Genomic DNA, 13810 nt, shown 5'->3' on the forward strand with positions numbered 1-13810 from the left:
ATCGCTGCAGCCGGTAGACCCCGCCTCAGCCGAGCCGTGGTTGGTTCTGGGACCAAGAGGGACTCAACACCGAGTCCTCGTGAGTTTGTCCTAAGAATAAGAATATTAATAAGTGTCCCCGCCGCTCTGAGCCTTGTACCCTCGAGCGGGCTGGGAGGAGACCAGATAATTGAATACACAGCGTTCTCTCCGCGGAGATCGATCTGACATCATCTAGTGTCGCACGCCGAGCCAAACAGCAACCACTGTCGAGGGTGCACGTCGCTCATCAGGCCCGAACGATCGCAGAATCATAGAGGGAGTTACTGATCTCGCCTCCTTTCCCTTAACTCGGTCTTCGCCCTCGCCGAGTTTCCCTCTCCCCTCAAGCGTGGCGAGGATACCGTGACCGGGCGACGTCAGAGGAGAGCGGGCATCGTGACCCGTGGACCGCGTCCTCTCCAGTGCGACAGGTTAGCAGCGCTGCGGTGACGCTGCGCCTGGCGCCGCCGACGTGCTTTTACGACAGTTTGCTACACGTCTGTCCTTAGAGCACGATTATTTCCCTCAATAAAGTACCCGGTGTGAGCCGACTCGCACCTCAAACCTTTCCCCCCCTCCTCTCCATCTCTCCTCTCCCGTCTCGTTCCCCCCCTCCCCGCTCGTCTCCTCCCCCGGTTTCCCCTACACGAGAAGACTGCGACGTGACTTTTCTTTCCGTCTCCCACCCGAGGCGACCGAATCGGTTCACGTACGCGTCTCTCTTAACACTCCTTATGGACGTTTAGGATACACTGAGCTCCTCTCTCCTCTCTCCTTATGGACGCTTAGGATACACTGAGCTCCTCTCTCCTCTCCTCTCTCCTTATGGACGTTTAGGATACACTGAGCTCCTCTCTCCTCTCCTCTCTCCTTATGGACCCTTAGGATACACTGAGCTCCTCTCTCCTCTCCTCTCTCCTTATGGATGAATGTTCATCTCTCCATCACACATTACTAACTCTGCTGTCTTTGTAACGTCACGTCTCATAGGGTCCATCGGACCTGACTGGGTCTGATGTCATAGCCCTCCTGATGCCCCACCCACTCCTCCTCTCTACCTCCATCTGCCTGATGGATCTTCGAGGTCTGGATCGTGGAGGTCTGGATCATAGAGGTCTGGATCGTGGTCCATGCCGACTACCAACTATTCATACACTCTCATTGAATGTGTTGTGACTCTGTAATGATTCCTTCTGGTCACATGACATCTATTGTTCATCTAGTCACATGACATCTATTGTTCATCTGGTCACATGACATCTATTGTTCATCTGGTCACATGACATCTATTGTTCACCTGGTCTCATGACATCTATTGTTCATCTGGTCACATGACATCTATTGTTCATCTGGTCACATGACATCTATTGTTCATCTGGTCACATGACATCTATTGTTCATCTGGTCTCATGACATCTATTGTTCATCTGGTCACATGACATCTATTGTTCACCTGGTCACATGACATCTATTGTTCATCTGGTCTCATGACATCTATTGTTCATCTGGTCACATGACATATATTGTTCATCTGGTCACATGACATCTATTGATCATCTGGTCACATGACATCTATTGTTCATCTGGTCACATGACATCTATTGTTCATCTGGTCACATGACATCTATTGTTCATCTGGTCACATGACATATATTGTTCACCTGGTCACATGACATCTATTGTTCATCTGGTCACATGACATCTATTGTTCACCTGGTCACATGACATCTATTGTTCATCTGGTCACATGACATCTATTGTTCATCTGGTCACATGACATCTATTGTTCATCTGGTCACATGACATATATTGTTCACCTGGTCACATGACATCTATTGTTCATCTGGTCACATGACATCTATTGTTCACCTGGTCACATGACATCTATTGTTCATCTGGTCACATGACATCTATTGTTCATCTGGTCACATGACATCTATTGTTCATCTGGTCACATGACATCTATTGTTCATCTGGTCACATGACATCTATTGTTCATCTGGTCACATGACATCTATTGTTCACCTGGTCACATGACATCTATTGTTCATCTGGTCACATGACATCTATTGTCCATCTGGTCACATGACATCTATTGTTCATCTGGTCTCATGACATCTATTGTTCATCTGGTCTCATGACATCTATTGTTCATCTGGTCACATGACATCTATTGTCCATCTGGTCACATGACATCTATTGTTCATCTGGTCACATGACATATATTGTTCATCTGGACACATGACATCTATTGTTCATCTGGTCACATGACATCTATTGTTCACCTGGTCACATGACATCTATTGTTCATCTGGTCACATGACATATATTGTTCATCTGGTCACATGACATCTATTGTTCATCTGGACACATGACATCTATTGTTCATCTGGTCACATGACATCTGTTGTTCATCTGGTCACATGATATATATTGTTCATCTGGTCACATGACATCTATTGTTCATCTGGTCACATGACATCTATTGTTCATCTAGTCACATGACATCTATTGTTCATCTGGTCACATGATATCTATTGTTCATCTGGTCATATGACATCTATTGTTCATCTGGTCACATGACATCTGTTGTTCATCTGGTCACATGATATCTATTGTTCATCTGGTCTCATGACATCTATTGTTCATCTGGTCTCATGACATCTATTGTTCATCTGGTCACATGACATCTGTTGTTCATCTGGTCACATGATATCTATTGTTCATCTTGTCACATGACATTGTGGCAGAGGGGGGGGGTTTAGGCTCGGCTGCAGAGTGGGTGGAGCGAGGGTGTGGTTCAGGGAACGGTGTCTGATTGTCATCAGCTGGTCTGATGACAATCAGACCAGCTGATGACAATCTGTGTTTGTGTATCTGCGAGGCTTTGTCTTTAAAAGGAGCTGGATGAAGACGGTGTGGAGTGCCGAGCAGAGACACTGTCTGTGGTCGGATACAATAAAGTATATTCTGAAATATCACTCTGGCTGCTCATTCTGTGGTGCTTAAAGGGGGAACCTACCAGTGACGGCTAGACACGTGTCACACTGGAGCCAAACGTAGAGCCTTTTTTTTTTTTTAACAAAATTGTTTTTGGGGGGGGAAAGCACATGGAGAGCAGCCGGCAGCACTCAGATCTGCCGACCCAGCTATTGATGGCGCTGGGGCAGATGCTGGAGGGGATGGCAGCTATACAGCGGGACCAGACAGAGGCGAACCGGCAACTCTTGGGGGCACTCCTGGCCCAGGCAGAGAGTCAGACGAAAGCCCTGGAACGTCTCGCCGCCCGGACAGCTGCGGCTCCACCAAACCCTCCACCCTTGGCGGGGGTGGAGGTCTCTAAGATGACGACGGCAGACCAGTGGCGGCTGGTGACTTTTTTTGGTGGGGGGCGCAGTTGGGCGACGTGGTTTAAATATCACTCAACAATGAGAAGAAGAGAGGTTTTGAGGAGAATATTGTAAAAAACAAAGCTTTATTTCAAGAACACAGCGTGCTCAACACTGTCCAACAACAACTATCAACACACTGTAACTTTGGGCATGAGAGGTTCAGAGCAGCTTTAAGGAACATTGGGTTGGGTTTCAGAGGTTTGCAAAATAAAAGAGTTTCACCCTCACATGAAAGAGGTTCAGAGCAGATGTAACTGATGTGGAACGGGCATGGAAGAAGTCGGCTCAGATGGTGGATTTTCCCAGCACTTATTTATTCTGCAGAAAACAGAACACACATTTGCCTTCTGATCTGTCTCTGCACTTCCACTTCCCTCAGCAATATAAAACCATTGTCCATGGAAGACAGGACCACATTAAATCTAAATAATAACAATTCTCATCAAAAACCATGACATGTAACATAGAAGGGGAAAACAGAGACCCCTAATGGACAAAATAAATAACTACATGAGCTAGAAAGTGGCTCAATGAAACCGCCACCAAACGTATATTTTGACAGTCTAAATCAGTGGTCCCCAACCTTTTTTGAGCCACGGACCGGTTCCGTGTCAAAAATAATTTTCACGGACCGGCAATATAAATGACGGAATACATATGACGTCATACAATTATACGAAGGGCATAAAGTGCCAAAACTACAACTCATCATTACGCCGAGTGTGAGCCGTGCGCTTGTTGACCTGCAACGAGCCGCTGATGGAGACGGCGACACAGACGTGTGTTTGGTCCGCTTCTCCGAACCGAGTTCTGGTCGCTGTCATTAGAACACCGGCAGAGTTGTTGTGTGAAATGTTCGCGTCATTTGCATCTCCAGCACATTTTTTTCTAGCTCGGACGGGCTCGATTCACCGGGTGGGTTTGTTTACAAATGGGTTGCAGGTCTATTCTTTTGCAGTCAGGTCTTTTGTGGTTGGAGTACCGCTCAAACTCTTTTAAAAGCCTCTTCCACCCGGTCAACGTCTGAAACATGTAGAATGTTCCGCTGTTCACTCGCCCACACAGCAGCGACTTTATCGGCCAACTTGAAACCAGTTGTCATTTCCCTGAAGTGACAGAATTCATTGAGCAGGTTGAATATGTTTGAAGATTCTTTGTCACTGAAATGTGCCGCCAGCAGAGGGTTCGGCGCGTGAGACTCGCCTGCAGCGATAAACCCGAACTTTAAGACTCCTGAACGCGGCTCAGACCGACACACGGGTGGATCCGGTCCTTTTTCAAAATAAAATCTTTTTCCGACTGATTTAAAAATAAAAAAAATTACAACTTTATTTATTCACTTTTTTTCCGCGGCCCGGTTCCAACCAAGCCACGGACCGGTACCGGCCCGGGGTTTGGGGATCCTGGTCTAAATGAAACGACAGCTGGACGCCGGGATCGTATTAACATTCCATTACTGTATGTAACATAAACGGTTAATTTTTATTAAAGAATATAGCCAAAATAGTGCAAAATCGTTTTTCACTCAACTCACCCTCGGCAATATAAAACCATTGTGACGGAAAGACGGACTCAGGAGCAGGAAGTGCAACAGATGGAAAGCAATTTCCGCAGGAAACGGATTTGTAAAAATAACGCTAAATAAAAATAGCTCATTAAAATAAAATTCACAAACACTCAATAATATCGTTGAACAACAAACAAAAATAAAATACAATACATTGAAAACAAGAAATGACGGAGTGCATTTCTAACTGTTTGACAGAGTAGACCCACTATATGTAAAGAAAAGTAGCTCCTCTCTTTAAAGTGGTCAAACTTCTCAATAACTCTGGTTAAAGTCAATCATGTCTGTAACCAGCCTGTTTCCATTATTCTGGAGGGAATGTGTCTGTTTTTCAGAACTTCTTCGTTGTGTTTTCGATGCCAGTTCGGTCTGCAAACAGGGTTAGCTTCATGCTGTTAGCGAGTTAGCTCCATGTTCTTAGCTAGATAACTGCGGCAAGATTCGTGCTTTACACTTGTCTGAAGCTCTGTAGATCCCTCACCCCGTTGTAGTCCAGAGAGTTTCCGTCCCAGGACTTTGGAAAACAGACAGGGGAAACAAAAAACGAATTACTCATGGAGCATCCAGCTAACCAGCTCCGGTTAGCATACAGGCTTGAGGAGAACCTCCGGGTGTACGTCCTCCCGCGGTCAGCGCTTTGCTGCACAATTTTTAAATCCGGATGTTCGGTCCCAACTCTTTCAGCCTCTTCTTGTCAATATCTGACCGCCGATTGAAAAGTGTTTGGTGTAGAGATACCAGAGTTTTCAGTCGCGCCATACTAACATAAAGCTTCTGCTAGCTATGTTGCTCGCGTACCTCCGTGGAGCTCTGGGCAGCAGGGTTGCCAGGTCTGTGTGACACAACCAGCCCAAAAACCAGCCCAATATCAGAACTCAAAATATGCCCGTGCCAAACCATATACACTGCTTTTAAAGTCCAACAGCATTGCTATCATTGCCAAATGTATTGTAATATCTACAAAGTAACAACATATGTTTAGCTTGCCAGCATTAAAAGCAGTTTTCCCTAAAGTTATTTCACCTAGGTCCTAAAATGGCCTTGTGTAATTAGATACAGTATATTATCATAAATAAAATGTGTACGTGCTGATCTGGAGTCAGTTTGGTAGGATTTGGGTATGAATACATTATTTCATTTAAAATATGGATTTCATTTAAAGATATTCATGTAATTTGCATGCAAAATAGGTCTACCCGAACCAAGGACAAAAAATTCAACTCACAAGAACACTTCAAAGTGGCCCGATTCGCAGGAAAACCGCGGACCTGGCAACACTGCTCTATGGTCTGAGGGAACATACGGGTCTCTGATCTGCGAATAATCAGCGGCGCACATTTGTGCGCCCCAAGATTCCCGGTTTCATCCGCCAATGTGAAGCCGGTCATTGCCAAAACGACTGAAATGTTGTATCGATGCCGGGAGAGAAGGTACTTGTATTGCTTCCTTCTTCCAGCTCTAAACTCCTCGCCAAGTGGCAAGGGCCCTTTGTGGTCACACGGCGAGTGGGGGATGTCGACTATGAGGTGGTGCGTTCTGATAGGGGCGGAGCTACACAGATTTACCACCTCAACCTCGTAAAAGCATGGAGGGAGGCGGAGTCTGTTTCTCTGGCATCCTCGGTATCTGAGAGAGAGGAGCTGGGGCCAACCCGGGGAAGTGTGCAGTTGGACGGAGGGAGGTATGGTATCTGGGGTACCACTTGGGCGCCAGGTGCGCCCTCAGGTGGACAAGACCGCCGCCATCGCAGCCTGCCCGCGGCCCAAGACTAAAAAAGAGGTGAGGCAGTTTTTGGGGCTGGCGGGCTATTACAGGCGGTTCATCCCGAACTTTGCGGAGCTGACCAGCCCCATGACTGACCTGACCCGGAAAGGTGCCTCAGATCCGGTCCAGTGGACGGCACGGTGCCAGTTGGTGTTTGAGGAGGTAAAGCAAGCTCTCTGTGGGGAACCGCCTCCACACACCTAACTTCTCTCCCTTTACTCTGCAGACTGATGCGTCGAACAGAGGGCTGGGGCCGTTTTGTCCCAGCAGGTAGGGGGTTGACCGCCCGTGCTGTACATCAGCCGCAAGCTGTCGGAGAGGGAGGGCAGGTACAGCACGGTGGAGAAGGAGTGCCTCGCCATCCGGTGGGGGGTCGACTCCCTGCGCTACTACCTCCTGGGACGCTCATTCACCCTCTGGTCGGACCACGCCCCGCTCCAATGGCTCCACCGCATGAAAGATACCACGCCCGAATCACTCGGTGGCATCTGGCTTCACAGCCTTTTAATTTCAAGGTGATCCATAGGCCGGGGACGCAGATGGTCGTGGCCGACTTCCTCTCCCGCTCTCATGGGAGGGAGGGGGAGTAGGTTAGGCCGGATGTTGCCCCGGCCTAAGTCGGGCGGTGGAGGTATGTGGCAGCGGGGGGGGGGGGGTTTAGGCTCGGCTGCAGAGTGGGTGGAGCGGGGGTGTGGTTCAGGGCACGGTGTCTGAGTGTCATCAGCTGGTCTGATGACAATCAGACCAGCTGATGACAATCTGTGTTTGTGTATCTGCGAGGCTGTTAAGCAGAGCTTGACTGCATGTATCGACTCAACATATATAAACTTGGGAGGACAAAAACACTGGATGCAAGTTTGTTTGAATGATACTCCAGTGCTTTATTACCCGCAGGTGCATCAGCTTATAAAGACCGTGGTCACATGACACACACCTGAAGTGTATAAACAATAATTGGGAGCACAATCAGTCTCAATTAACACCCCCACTTGATCACACATTATTGACAACCATAAATCATAACAAAACCAAACAAACAAGACAAACAAACATGGAAGCCAACTGCAATTAACTGGCTATACCCCAAACAGGTACATGGAAAAAGTAAGTAGCTTTGCTTTAGTAGCTGGTTTTGTCATTAAGTCAGCTACCATCTGGTCTGTTGGGCAATACTTCAAACATACTTTACAGTCGTTAACAGTCGATCTCACAAAATGGTATTTTATATCAATGTGCTTACATCGCTGTCTGCTGACTGGATTCTTGGCTAATGCAATTGTACCTTGGTTATCTTCAAAAATCGTAGGTACGTCATACAGACAGTCATCAAGATGGTCAAGCAGTTGAGATAAGTACAGACACTCTTGTGTGGTGGCGGCCAACGCCATGGACTCTGCCTCACAGGTTGAAAGTGCTACAGTTGGCTGCTTCTTGGTCTTCCAGGAAATCAGAGGACCGTTCTCACTCAGACTAACACAATAACCAGTTGTACTGCGTCGGTCAGTTGCATCACCTGCCCAATCTGCATCACTGTAAGCAAACAACCTCAGCCCATCACATTTTCTGTAGCACAACTTTTTGTCATCTGTGCCCTTCAAGTATTTCAGTACATGCTTAACAGTTGTCCACTGCTCTTCTGTCGGCTCACTGAAATGCTGTGACAGTTTGCTTACAACAAAACTCAGATCAGGTCTGGTGCATGAGGTTAGGTAGATTAGGCTACCCACTGCCTCTCTGTATTTTCTGGGGTCACCTAGCTTCTCATCATCAGTGTAATGCAGTTTTGGTTCACAAGGTGTCGACCTGGGTTTACAATCCTGCATATCAAACCTGTCAAGCAGCTTGTCAACATAGCTCTGCTGTGACATGGTCACACATCCATTACACTGGTCAAAAGTGATGCCAAGAAAGTTTTTCAGTCTGCCCAAATCTTTCATTTGGAATTTCACAGCAAGCATCTCTTTTACTGCTTTTAAAGCTCCCTCATCACTGGCTGCAATAACCAGGTCATCAACCCAGATCAGTATGATCAGCTTGTCATGTTCCGTTTCTCTCGGATAAACACAGTGATCGGCTGGGTTCTGTACAAACATGTTTTCACATAGATAGTCGTGCAACATTTTGTTCCAGTTTCGACCCGATTGTTTAAGCCCATATAGTGATTTCTCTAGTCTACACACCATCTTCTCATTTGTCTGAGATTGTACATCATAACCCTCTGGCTGTTCCATGTAAATCTCACAATCAATTGGTGCATGCAAGTAGGCAGTTTTAACATCCATCTGATGTAGGATCAGATCCTCCTGGGCAGCTTTCTGCATCAACACTCTCACACTAGTCAGGTCGGCAGTAGGAGAAAACGTTTCTCCATAGTCTACACCCATCTGTTGACTGTATCCCTTGGCTACATAGCGGGCCTTGTACTTGTCAGATCCATCAACATTGGTTTTGATCGTATACACCCATCTACCCCCCACTGCTTTCTTACCCTCTGGTAAGGTGGTCAGAGTAAATGTGTTGTTATCCCTCAGTGCCTTCATCTCCTCATCCATTGCATCTACCCACTCTCTTGAGTTGGATGAAGTCACAGCATCTCTGAATGTCTGAGGTACATTACAAACCATTCTGTAGCAATAATCAATATTGATCTGAGCCTGATCACTCTCTATCCCATAGAAGTCTGGCCGCCTCCTCTCTCTAGCAGGGTATCTCCGTGGAGACTGGGATTCTGGCTTGACCTCACCTGTCTGTAGGCCTATCTGACTTGGACCTGGCCTAGCCTCTGGGATGTCATTCTGCTCGGGTTTGTCAAGGTCAGGTCTGGTTGTCCTAGACTGGACACCACTGTCATCGTCGGACAAGTCATCAGTCTGATGTTCCTCAACACAGGACATGAACCTCACCAGTCTGTGCTTCATCACCTTCCTGCTGTCAGGGTAGTAGACCATATAGGCTGGACTGTTCCTGTTGTAAACAATGAAGATGCCTTTGTCAGACCTTGACTCTAGCTTCTTCCTGTCCTGCCTGTAGGCATAACACACATTACCAAACTTCTGCATCCTGGAGACATTAGGTCTCCTTCCTGTCAGCATAAAGTAAGGCGTCTCTCTGGTGCGGTTGTTGAAACATCTATTCCTCACCACTGCAGCAGTCTGGACCGCATACGGCCAGAGCTCCTTGGCTAACTGGCTCTCCAAGAGCATACATCGAGCCATGTCAAAAAGGGTTCTCCAGTTACGCTCGGCAGTGCCATTCTGGTGTGGCGAGTATGGTGCTGATGTTTCATGTCTGATTCTATTTCTACGCAGTAGGGCTTGGTAACCCTGCCCTGTGAACTCTGTACCATTGTCAGACCTGATACACTTCACTTTCCCATAGGGGGCCGTGTCAGCTAGAAACCTCTCTGTAGCTTCTACAGTGTCACTCTTGTGTTTTAGACAGTACACAAACACTGCACTTGAGTAGTCATCAGTAAAGGAAACTGCATACCTCTACCCCTCCTTGGACTCTGGGTCAATGGGGCCTGCCAAGTCAGTGTGAACCAGCTCCAAGGCTGATTTGGCCCTCACATCAGGCTTCCTGTTCCTGCTCTGAGTGAACTTGCCCTGAGTACACACTTCACATATCATGGATCTTGACACTTTACCACTGATTGACATTCCATCCACTACATTCTCCAACTTAATGACATCATCAAAATTACAGTGCCCCAAAATCTCGTGCCACGTCTGAATATCATGACAGCTCATACATTGATCGTCACATTCACGGTTTACTGGCACAGTAGGCAAATAGAACAGTCTGTTGTGCTCATGAATGGGGAAGCACGTGACCGTCTGTACTGCAAGACGTCTCTTCCTTCCTTGAAGATCACCGTTGCTCCACTGGAAGTTGCAGCTCTCACGGAGAAGATGTCTTGGGGATACGAGGGGATGTACAGCGCCTGCTTCAGTGTGGCACTGAGGCGCCCCTGCTGTCGACCAGACACACCTCGGCGTTTCCTCTGCGCTCCGCGACCCCCGTGCAGCTTGTGCCATCGGCCAGCTCCACGTAGTGCTTCTCGGACTGGAATCGGTCATCGAAGCTCTTGAACTTCGTCAGGTCAGTGATGATATGCGACGTCGCACCGGTATCCACCAGCAGGCCCTTTCTCGTGACACCGCTCCCAGGCTCGCTGGTCACAAGCTTGAACACAAAGGTGTTGTCATCCGTCTCCTCGGACACTCCACGCGCGTTGTCTTGCTGCCGCTGTCGCCATCCTCCTCGCCGTGTGGTCCTCTCGCCCTGGCTGTACCACTGTTGACCACGCTGACAGTCTCTTATCTTGTGACCTCTCCGGCCACAACGGAAACACACAATGTCTTCGCTCTCGGCGCCAACTGGGGCAGCTCTTCTTGGATGCGCACGGGCCCCCATGACATTGTCGTCGGCCTCAGCTGTGCGCATACTTTCAGTGCTCTCATAACTGCGCAACTTAGTCTTGAACTCCGCAAAAGAGAGAGTCTCATCACTTTGAGTGACAAAAATGGAAAAAGACTTAAATGATTCTGGCAGCCCCTTCAAAATCATTGCAACCAATAGTCCATCGCTTAAGATCTCTCCAGCATTACGCAGTGCTGTGATTGAAGTCTCGGCGCGTATGACATAATCAGTCACACTCTCACTCCTCATCTTTTGCAAAGAAGTCAGTTCTGTATACAGGCATACAATGCGGGGCTTACCCTTGCCTGCATAATAGTCGCGCAAAATCCTGAGCGTTCCACGCCCGTCATCCGCTGCCTCTCGCATGACCAGAGACAAACTTTTATCATCAAGGAATTGGATTAGTTCCGCGTATGCTTCCTCGTTCTTCGCCGTATCCTCAGCCAGTGCGTTTTCTTCCGCGCCATCGGCGGGCCGATTTAAAATAGTGTCCTTCAATTTCTGCAACCGCAGATGGCCCAAAAACTGAGTCTCCCACAGTTCATAGTTCTTTTCGTCTCCGTCAAACACAAGACGAGACCAACGTGAACTCGTACGTTCGCTCATGGTGCTGGCACTCCAATCCGTGAGACACGCATTCAAACGTGCATACAAACAAATGTCTCTCCGTGGCTACTCACGCCGGATATCTCTGCGCACAAACGTCAAACGCGTCTGGGCCCATAACCTGTTAAGCAGAGCTTGACTGCATGTATCGACTCAACATATATAAACTTGGGAGGACAAAAACACTGGATGCAAGTTTGTTTGAATGATACTCCTGTTCTTTATTACCCGCAGGTGCATCAGCTTATATAGACCGTGGTCACATGAAGTGTATAAACAATAATTGGGAGCACAATCAGTCTCAATTAACAGAGGCTTTGTCTTTAAAAGGAGCTGGATGAAGACGGTGTGGAGAGCCGAGCAGAGACACTGTCTGTGGTCGGATACAATAAAGTATATTCCGAAATATCACTCTGGCTGCTCATTCTGTGGTGCTTGAAGGGGGAACCTACCAGTGACGGCTAGACACGTGTCACAGACATCTATTGTCCTTCTGGTCACATGACTGTTAGGTTTTGGATCATGTGTTTTCAATTTGTATTCAAGAATGTAAGCCCTATGAATTATTGTTTACTCCACAGGGTTGTAATTATAAGAAGAAGATTAATAATTACAATCCTATTATTGCTGTGATGTTTATTCTATATCGGTCACTCTGAGAGCAAAAGGTTCTCAGGTCACATCGGGTTAATGAGCAGACACAGGAACAAAGGTTTGTTTCAATTCTCACCATATACCCACCGACACTTCACACAGGAATGTCGGGTCGTAAAGCTCAGACCAAGAGATCCCATCTGTGTTGTGTAAATGACTTGCTTCAATAAAAGGACTGTCGGAGGAGAACTGAGCCAGAGTGTTTTGGGTGAGTGCAGGAGGCACAGCTCAGGCATTCTCCTTGGACAAGTAAAACTACGCGCTCGAGTCTGTTATCTGTGGTCATTGGAGTTGGTCTGGTAATTTAACTAGCGGGGCTTTATCTTTAAGGTGAAAACCCCACATTAATTGGTCCTTCGAGCCGGATCCCAATACATTGTCAACGGAAAAGAGGGAGGGGAAGACACGCCGAAGTCTGTCGACAGCCAGGGTCTTAGCCGATCTTGTCAAAGTCCCGGGACGTGAATTCGTGGCCGGGCCGGTGTCTTTATTGTCCAACCTCCTTCTTTCCTGAGACGATTGACGGGATCCAGATCCAACCAGTGACTTCAGATAACAGGTAAGGAACGGTTTCTCCACCGAAAGGAGGTTTGATAGTGGTTCTGTAGGTCTGTGCTCCATGTGTGTGCTGGATGTCTGAGTCTGTGCAAGTGAAGTCCTCCAGGTGAAATTAATGTTATAAAGGTTTCTCCACCTAAAGGAGGTTTGAGAGAGATAAAGGTTTATCCACCGAAAGGAAAAGAGAGATTCTCCACCGAAAGGAGGTTTGAGAAAGGTTTATCCACCTAAAGGACGTAAAGGTTTATCCACTGTAAAGTATTCTCAAAACTGGGGCACTGCGCAGATGGTGGAAAAACAGGCTTCCGGACGCGCATGGATTAAGTTATTAACATTTAATGGCAGGAAGTGTAAATCAAACATTCAAAGCGCTCTCTCCACGTGTCCCGGCGCCGGCTCCCGGCTCCTTCCGGAAGCACAGCCTCCTCCGCCGCCTTACCTGAGAAAAGAGAGCGAGCTCTCTAAAAACACACCGTTTCATAATCCTCTCTTGCGCCGGTCGAAACGTCACTTCCGGTTCCGACGCTTTCACAATAAGAATCCCACAATTAAAGTCACCTTCACAATAAAAGTCTCTTCATTGTAAGTCACTTCACGGATTTCAACCGGCTTCGTCAATCTATATTACTAACAGTCACTCTCATGCAATATACATTAATTCTTGCCATTTACATTTGCATAGAGTAAACATTACCCCTATGCTTCATAATACATTAATAACAATATCAATATTCTCCTTAATATTGTCTATTATAATATCTTTCTATATGTATTAATTTAAACCATAAGACCTCTGCAGATGTTATCAAAATAAACTATTACAACT

Source organism: Pseudoliparis swirei, chromosome 10 (assembly GCF_029220125.1).
Source record: "Pseudoliparis swirei isolate HS2019 ecotype Mariana Trench chromosome 10, NWPU_hadal_v1, whole genome shotgun sequence".
NCBI classification, from domain to species: domain Eukaryota; kingdom Metazoa; phylum Chordata; class Actinopteri; order Perciformes; family Liparidae; genus Pseudoliparis; species Pseudoliparis swirei.